The sequence below is a fragment of the Dipteris shenzhenensis genome, chromosome 8 (assembly GCF_047967505.1).
Source record: "Dipteris shenzhenensis isolate YYH24624 ecotype China chromosome 8, Dip_SZ_1.0, whole genome shotgun sequence".
NCBI classification, from domain to species: Eukaryota; Viridiplantae; Streptophyta; class Polypodiopsida; order Gleicheniales; family Dipteridaceae; genus Dipteris; species Dipteris shenzhenensis.
The window spans coordinates 56,003,846-56,011,899 of record NC_141603.1 but is presented as its reverse complement, the minus strand read 5'-3'; positions in this window follow the sequence as shown (position 1 = coordinate 56,011,899).

The following is an 8,054-nucleotide window of genomic DNA, read 5'->3' as shown; positions in this document are numbered from 1 at the left end:
GTTACATAGATATGAAGGGGATTGACTATAAATTTTACCAACACAAAACTATCTTGAAGGATGATGCAAAACCAATTTGGCAACAGTGTTATCGGATCAAACCATGCAAAATGGGTTAAAGAGGAGATTGATAAACTCTTGCAAGTTGGATTCATATACCGCATAGATCATGCAATTTGGATCCCCCCAATTGTAATCGTACTAGAGAAGAAGAAGAAGTAGCGAGTTTGTGTGAATTACTGCAAGGTCAATGCTACAACTATGACCAATCCTTTTCCTCAAACTTTCATGGATTTCATGCTGGACGCCATTGCTGGACACAAGATGTACTCATTTCTTGATGGGTTCAATGGATACAATCAAGTCGGAATGGCCAAAGAAGACAAAAAAAGATGGCATCCATTACCGAATGGGGGGTCTTCACTTTCAATGTCATGACATTTGACCTCAAGAATACACTAGCGGAATTCCAATGCCTAGAACTGCTCGATGAATACTCAATTCCTTCATGATAATATTCTTAGACGACTTCAATGTCTTTGAGGAGTAGAGCTTGCATATCGGCCACCTCCAAATGTGCCTTGCCAAAATGCAGTGTTGTGCAGCTATCCCTTAACCCGGTGAAGTGTGCCTTCGCCATCAACAATGTGACAGGAGACAGCTTGCAAGCCGCGAGTTTTGTTCTGGTTTTTGAAGGCAAGGGTTTTTATGAACTCTACCAATGCTGAATTTTGGAATCCCTGAGATAAGGCCTTTCTCTAAAAATTTTGGTCTTTAGACGGGGAACGCGGTGACTCCCCCCCCGTGCAAATAGACCCTTAAAACCCTTAAACCATGAGGAAAAGAGAACCCCCCCCTCGGTTCTCCCCAACAGAAATTTGGATCTAAACAAGATTTTAAGGGGGTGATCCACCCACCAAGTATCCCCTATAACGGCATCTAGAGCTCCAATCCACTCAAAACAAGTAGCCCAAACAAAGTGCACCAGTTTATAGGAGAAATACAAGAAGTAGAGTTTTCCTTTTGAAACAAAGGGAGAAACGAGTCCATCCAAGAGCAAGGCACTGAGTTTACGCCTTTAACTCAAAATTCCATATACACATGGATTATAATCCAAGTGCAAGAGGGAGATGTAGGCCATCTTCTCTCGGTCGTATTCATGCCCTCTAGGCCCTGGTATGTGCCATGTAGCTTTAGTTATTAGCACTTAGGTCACCTAGTACTTTTAGTGTCTTATGACACTTAGTACTAGTGGTACCACTAGGACACTAGGTCCTAGGGTTCTCTTTTATAGTACTTTGTACTTTCATTTTCATTCTACTAGTTGATGTGATGGCTTCCACTTCTTGCTCCACTCTTGTGCATCCTTTTGCTTCCGTGAGCCTATAGTGGTATCAATGCACTTCCTTCCCGGACCTGCTCCCTAGTCCTAGCTTCCTGCTTCCAGCTCCAACTCCCGCACTTCAGCTCTATCGTCAACCTTAGCTACTGGACGTCCCGCACAACTCCGATGCGACCCCACAACCTGTTGTCCATATGATCCCGCGGATTTCCATACGGGGCATCGACTATCCCTCAAAAAAAAATATGTTCGTATAATTCCGTACCGCCGTCCGTACAGCGCGTCAAAATCTATCCATACAATTGTACGAATTTTCGTACCGTCCATACAATTGTACGGATTTTTGTACAGTTTTGATTTTCACGCAGTTTTGATTACCGTACATTTTTTATTTCTGTAGATTTTCATACTTTGGTATCCGTATAGTTCCGTACCAACCGTACCGTCTGGAGCAGACATTGCAGCAAATCTGTAATTTTTTTGTGACATTTGGGGCTTTTGCATTCGGGCTACAATTTTGCAAGTAGATTGCAGATTTGCATACAATTTGTGGCTTTTCCTGAAGTTGTCCCATTTTTTGCCCAGTTTTGCTCTACAAATTGGGGCTTTTGGGTCTACTGCAGGTAAATTGCACAATACTTTCAGATTTGCAGTGAAAATTGCAAGAAATTGCAGGCCATTTGATCACATTTGCAAATTACAGCTTATTTTGGGGGTTTTCATATTTGGATAGCGAGTCCTATTTTTTGCAGTTGTAAGCCTTCAGGCTATCTTTTGGGTCACTTTGTCAGTGCTTTTTGACTTGTCCCATTTGCAATGGCTGGCAACAATCATGATTTATTTGGCATTCTTCATGAAGATGATAAGTTGGATGGCACCAACTATCCGATGTGGTCCTATCTCATGAAACATATTCTTGTTGCAAGGCATTTTTGGAACATTGTTTCTAGGGTTGATTTGAGGCCAACCAATGCTACAGTGGCTTCCCCTACTACTGGTCCCTCTGCAAAGGGTACTCCTCTTGATGCTTTATCCTCTAGCACCCCTGTTGCTGCTCCTTCAACTCACGAACAAACAAGATGGCATGCAAGAGTTGCAAATGCACATTCCGGTATTGCTTTATCATGCAAGAGAATCATTATTTCACACATCCGGTCATGCAGGAGAGCAAAGGATCTTGGGACAAATTGGCTTCTCTTTATCAGATTCGCAAATGAGGCACGTGTTGCATATTTAAGAAGGCAATTGCAGGAAGTCAACATGAATGAAGGTGACTCTATGGATGCATACTTGACAAAGGTCAAGGACATTTTCTTGACCAAGTGCGATGGCATAGCCGCATGCTTTGATATCTTGCTAACATGGCTACCCCTCTCAATGCGCTCCTCAACACCAAGCCACTTGTATGGATGCAAAATTTTTGATTCCTCAAGTCGATGCTAGCCAAATCCCCATCATTCAACCACCCAATTGGAAGCTTCCCTTCGATCCCTTCATCGATGCCTTTGACATAGCTATGGGCATGGTCTGGATGTTGGAAAGCACAAAGAAATGCTACCGTTCAATCTACTACACAAGCCACAAACTTTCCAAGCTCAAGAAGAAGTATTCGAAGGAAGCCCTAAGAATGAACTACTCCATCAACAAGTTCTACCACTACCTGCTCGGAAATCCCTTCATCTTCCATGTCGACCATTTGGCGCTATTATTTCTCATCAGCAAGCCTAAGTTGGTAGGTAAGCTTGCTTGATGGATGTTACTATTGCAAGAATTTGACTTCTTAGTCTTTCATGGCCAGGTAGTTTGTACTCAATCGCTGATAACCTATCTCGACTGGATAGCGATGAGAACCCTGACCTCTTCATCAACGATTTGCTAGATGCGGACTTGTTTAAGATAGCAGTCAAGGGACACGCACCAGCCAATATGCCAAAATGGACCACAACTGCTAGTGCAGGACCAGGGAGAAGTGCAAGATGACATCCCACTATTCATACTGATGTGGTATTATGACATGTACTAGTTCTTGCAAAGCGTGCCAGGCTACCACCTATCTCGAGATAGGCATAAGCGACTTACTTTACGGAGCCAAAATTTCAAGATCATCCACGACTCCTTGTGCCACCTTGGTCTGGACAAGTTGCTTTGCAAATGCATTCCCTCACACGAACATCAACCTGTCCTACGGGAAGCTCACCAAGGTCTAATCGGAGGCCATTTTGCCAGAGATACCACTGATCAAAAAATCCTCTAGGTGGCCTATCATGGCCTAGAGTTATTGGTGATGCCTATGCCTATGCCAAGCAATACGATGCATGCTAGAGATTGGGATAGCCTGATATCAGGGACCGCATGCCACATAATCCAGTTCTCCCACTAGAGCCATTCCAAAAGTGGGGCCTTGACTTCGTCGGCCCACTTCTCACCGGTCCGGTAATAGATACACATTAATGGCAACGGACTATTGCCCCAAGTGGGTTGAGTCAATGCCTCTGAAAGACAATTTGGCTACATCAATTGCCAAATTCATCTACGACTAGATTATCACGCAATTCAATTGTCCAATTGAGATAGTCATCAACTAGAGATAGCCACTTCATCAATGAAGTGATATGAAGAACATGACAAGGTGGCATATGATTATCCTCAAGTTGTCCACCATATGAAGTGATGTGAAGAACATGACGACGTGCATCGCTACAACGATGGCACGTTTTTACTCGACATGCTTAGGGGTGAACTTTCAAAAAGCCAACGCTTTAGGCCTTATTTTGGCCCTATACCACCATATGCCTTCCTTGAGAAATTGGAAGATGAGCCGGTAGTGATGGCCACACATGTAGATTTAAACTGGCCGGGTGCTAAGTCATTAAGTGATAGGACACACTCCAACTTAACTATAGTTCATGGGGTGTCCCATCCCAAAAAATACCATCATCACCCGACATGCATGCCAACACCTCTGCATGCCTTTTCTTCCTTGGCGTCACTCATTCCCCTTGCCATTCACAACTTTGCTCATTGGCAATCATGCTCTTCATCCTCTTTGTGCTCTATTGCACTCTATCTCATACCCCTCTAGCTCCTACCATGGTGGTTTACACACGACTCTCGACCTTTGACACTATAACAATTATGGTAGATGACTAGTAATGACAACACGTCTCAAAGGTTTAGCAAACCTATCGTGGAGCACAATCCTCGTTCACCTTGAGGCTGATAGCATTATGGCATAATGCCAACAAGGAAAGATACTGCACATCGGTACAATCTCTCTCGATGGCAAAATCTATTGCTCTTGTGTCAAGCCTAGCAATATGGAGATGCTATTTGGCAAGGAAACCACCCAAGAGCACCTCCTCATCAACCATGCCAACCCTCCTTTTATCCCTTTCTTCAAATTATTTCTTGAATTGATCTGGTTGCAACCAAAGTCTACTAATCTCTCGACTACTACAAAAGGGTAGTTAATGTAGGTGGAGGAAGGAGAGCCCATGGAGTAAGCTAACATATTCTTGGAGTGCTTCCTCCATGAGGTAAAATGCCTCGCTTAGTGGGTAAATTCTTGGATCCACATTGGCCAGGTGTACTCCGTCTTGTTCCCCTTCTTAGCACCACCAATAGTCGGAGCACTAGAGACCAACCCAATGGAGACACCAAAGGCTCGGAAGCGCACGCCGGATAAGAAGGCCAAATGTACCAAGAAGATTGCCAAACTCATGGAGTTTGAGGATACCAACCCCAAAAAGAACCCCACTCTAAAGCATCTCTAGATGACAACTTCGAGTTGATCACCTCGTTTCCCTTGCCCACTGGTCTTGAAACTGTGACCTTCTTTGAGGCACCTCCATAAGCTCCCTCGATGGGCTCGACTGACCTGGTACCCCTTCCTCCTATTTTGACTGACTTAGCTTCACCATCATAGCCAACCCTTCCTTTTGTCCCCCCAACATCTTTGATCATACCATCCGCTTTGGTGTGTATTCCACCTCTTGAATGACCACAACTGTGATGACCACCACAAGGGTGATCCCCATGCTCAACGATCCCATCAAGGTAGTGTTTTAAGAGGAAGGACCAACAAGGCCCCATTATAGAGACTTTCGCCACCACTGTTGGCAAGTGCTCAAACCTAGACATGGACCAAGAGGCACAATCAAAGCTCTCCATAACCATTCCTCCCACCTAGTTGGCCATTCTAGTCAAGTTTCCACATCTGCCCTCACTCGAAAATGTTGAGGTGGCTCACCACTACGCCCATCACCTCATGGAGTACCTAGCAATCAACCAGACAAAGCACTTTGCCAAGAGCTAGCATAGGCCAACAATAAGTTGTAGAAATAAGAGCAAGAGATGGCACGTCTATGCTAGGAGTTTGTCATCAGGGTCTCCCAACTATTACAAGAGATGGAAAGCCTCAAGCACATGCATCAACATGTTGGAGAGGAGCATGTAGAGCCTCCACAAGCAACGTGCAGACATAATAGCTCGAGCCACCCTCTGGGAGACATAGCTTCGCACCGTACAGAATCATATTGAATGTATGGTCCCATGGATGTCAGCGCGGTACAGAGTTGCAGACACTTGTCATGATATGAAGCAAGCCCAACATTGTAGATAGCACTTTGAGCACCTACGACACATCCTTCACCTACTGGTGGCTGCAAACAAATGGCCATTTCTTCGCAAGATGAGCTGAAGCTAGATGTAGACACAACTAGGGTCTTGAGTCTAAGAGTTGAGTGGAGCAGGAGTGCAAGATGAGATAGTAGATTAAGATGCTCAAGCAGAGCAACATAGCCTTGCAAAAGAGGAGAGCATAGATAAGGAGCCAAGGAGACCTGGATCCTCCTGAAGAGACACCGACGACTGACGAGTTGCCTTTGATCTGACTTGTAAAGAAGGTCCCTCTTCCCCCTCCAACGTAGAAGTGAGTTCAGTAGCTTCCTCCCTCCAAGACTAGTTTGCAACAAGTATAGGAGGAGCATAACAAAATGGCAGCAACGGTCTGCATCCTACGGATAAACAACAATGACCTTTTGCTCAAGAAGCAGTAGCTCCAATAGAACCTCAGCAGCACTACTTGGCAGTAATTGGTCTTCAACTGGCAGATTGTTGACAACACTTACATTGGCATCAACTAACACCTTGCCCAGTTCCCAGCGGCACACTCGCAAATTTTGGAACCCCCATGGTATCTGGCACTCTCTAGACTTTTGCTGATATACACATGCAATCGAGCCGCTCTACTACAACTACCACTGTCACCTCCACCAACAACACAAAATCTGTCTGTTTTTGTGCCTCACTAGCAAGTGCCTCCATTGTGCGGTTAGCAACTATCCGTATCGATGGCCCAACCAGCCATCAATGAGGAGTCAAAGATCACCAAATGATACCCAATCTTTTATGCAGTAGGTGTGAGAGTTTCTCTAGCATTGGCAGGTAGCTAGCACCATCTGCCCTTTAAAGATCCAGTTGCTTCTTCTTTCGTCTTTTGATGCCGGCCTGACTACTACTTAAGGCCCTCATCGACTACTCAACACACTCCCAAACGGGATGAAGCTCAGCATGATGTGCAGTTTGGAAGCGGTCTCTTCTGACGGGCTTATCACCCTGATATGTAGCCCAAATGAGGCACCTTTTGTGTCATTATGAAAGCTTCACAAGCCTTCTTTCAAATCATAATGTCTCCTTCAACAAGAATCTTTTGACTCATTATTAGGATTCTCAGCCCTGGCTATGCCATAAAGTGATGTAACTTATTTTCTATCAATCTTGCTGTCAATCAAGGTTTAGCTCCCCTTCAAGTATTTGACTTCTCCTCAGGCCTTATGGATTCTTGAATTTTCAAACCATTCCCTTGGGGGTGCTAAAGTGTTAACCGGTCTGACCATGCCGATCGGGTAGGCGTTCTAATAGCAAGTTCGACCATCGGAGTCACTCGACGTGGACCCACCTATGAAAGGCCTTTAAGGTGCATTCAAGAGGGCGATCGCTCCCAATTCAATGCAGCAATGCCCCTAGTTAATGTGGCGCCACCCATGCGGCTATAGCATTCAAGAGGGTGATCGTTCCCTATTCAATGTAGTAATGCCCCTAGTTAATGTGGCACTGCCCATGCGGCCATAGCCATTTTAGGATACGGCAATTAGTTCAAACCCTAGGGCACCTTACCATGATCATTGGCAAGAAGTAGACTTTATAAGGGGTACCTTGCCCCTCTTTGTAACTTGTTGATTCCAGACTTCTGAAATACAAGTGACCTTGCTTAGTCAAACCCATCGGTCGACTCGTAGTACTCTACGAGAAACTTTGAGAGTTGTATTATTCATTTCTATGTTATGGATTTGAACCTTGCCTTTGTATGTATTTGTTCTGCTTCTTTTAGTATTGCATCATCGTGTTTGGTTCAAGCAATGCGATTTGATCATGTATTGTTTATAGCCCAACCCAATGATTTGTTTCTTAGCTAGTGGCAGTGTCAGAGACAAGTTGTATCATTACGACCAGTTAACGTAGCTGACAAATACCATTAACACTTAATCGGTCCAACCACTCCAACCAAATAGGCATTTTGATAACATGACCGGTCTAACTCTTGGAGTCACTCAACTCAGATCTGCCTTTGAGAGGCCTTTAAGGTGCAAACCTACTGCAAACAAGAGGGTGTCCACTCCTTGTTCAACACAACGATGCCCTTGGTTAATGC